We start from the raw sequence: 1,399 nt of genomic DNA, 5'->3' as shown, positions 1-1,399 counted from the left end.
TGATGTGTTAAAAGATTAATAATTTCCTTATTTGTAAAATTGGTACCAAACTACAACTTCACAAGATGCTCAACTATAATTATTTTACTGCAGTTCGGCTGCTTTTCCTTTAGCAAAAACTTGAAGTTAATTTTAATAAGTACACTTGAGTATAAGTTTAAGTATACTATGCACCATTTACTTGTAGTGTACTAGAAAGTATACTGATTTAATACTTCTTCGGACTAAATTGGAACCTTATTTTTTTAATAAAAAAATATACTTTAAGTATACTGTTATAAAGTCTTTTTAAATTTGCCAAACATTCAAGTACACTCATCTATATACTACGTATGTACTACGTATATACTTGTGGTTCATATTTTAGCTTGTTGAATTATATTTATACCACAAGTATACTTTTCTTTATACATATGTAGGAGGGTGAGCTTAAGGTGGTGTTTTGTGACAGTCATTATCATGATTTAACAAATGCATAAACATTCTTAGTTAAACAACAAATGAATCACCAACAGAAGAGATTGTTCTGTCCATTATCTGATTAAGAGAACTGAGGAGTTCTCTTCCACGGTTAGAATGACCTGTCATGGCCTAAATAGAGTTCAGTTTGTGACAGAGTTCCTGTCCTCTCGTCAGGCCTGTCCGAGGCCTGCTTAGAGGCAGAAAATCTTGTTTCTTCACTCGAGGTGACCCCTACACATACTTTGCACTAGATAAATACTTCTAGCATTCATTTCAGTTTATTTAAGTGTACTTTAAATATACTTTTATGAATTACTAAAACTAAAATACTGTTTTTGCTTTTTTAGTTTATACTTGTAAGTTCACTACTTGTTGAATATTATTTATGTACTGAAATAAACTTCCTGAAGTATTCTTAAACATAACCTATACTGTATGTACACTACACTGTAACGTGTTTACAAAATCACAAGACAGAATCTTGAGAACAATTTTGATATATTCATATAACATTTTTAAAAAGTATAAGTTTAAGACTTAGTATTAATGCACTTATCTTAAACTTCTTTTTTTCAGTATAAAGCCATATGTCACTACACTATTCTTAAGTATATCAAATATRGTTTATGAAAAGTAAACTTAGAGTACACTGCCTCATTTTTAGTGTAAAATTGTATACTCATAGTACACTGAAATAAACTACAGTACTTTAAGGGTTCTCATAAGTTCTTATAGAATTATGAATTTAATCTCACAATTAGAAAATACTTTGTTGTATTTAAAAGCTGTAAGCTCTTAAAAATATTAAGTTTTACTTAAATAACTCAAACTATACATTCTGTGTAAAAACCTGTTTTTGAAAATCATTGTTCTGTTGTGTGCAAAATGCCATAAAAATAAAWACTACATTTCCCATGGTCCTTTCGTGCAGCTCTGT

This window comes from Austrofundulus limnaeus, unplaced genomic scaffold (assembly GCF_001266775.1).
Source record: "Austrofundulus limnaeus strain Quisiro unplaced genomic scaffold, Austrofundulus_limnaeus-1.0 Scaffold241, whole genome shotgun sequence".
NCBI classification, from domain to species: domain Eukaryota; kingdom Metazoa; phylum Chordata; class Actinopteri; order Cyprinodontiformes; family Rivulidae; genus Austrofundulus; species Austrofundulus limnaeus.
The sequence above is the reverse complement of the archived record's forward strand: the minus strand, read 5'-3'. Positions refer to the sequence as shown.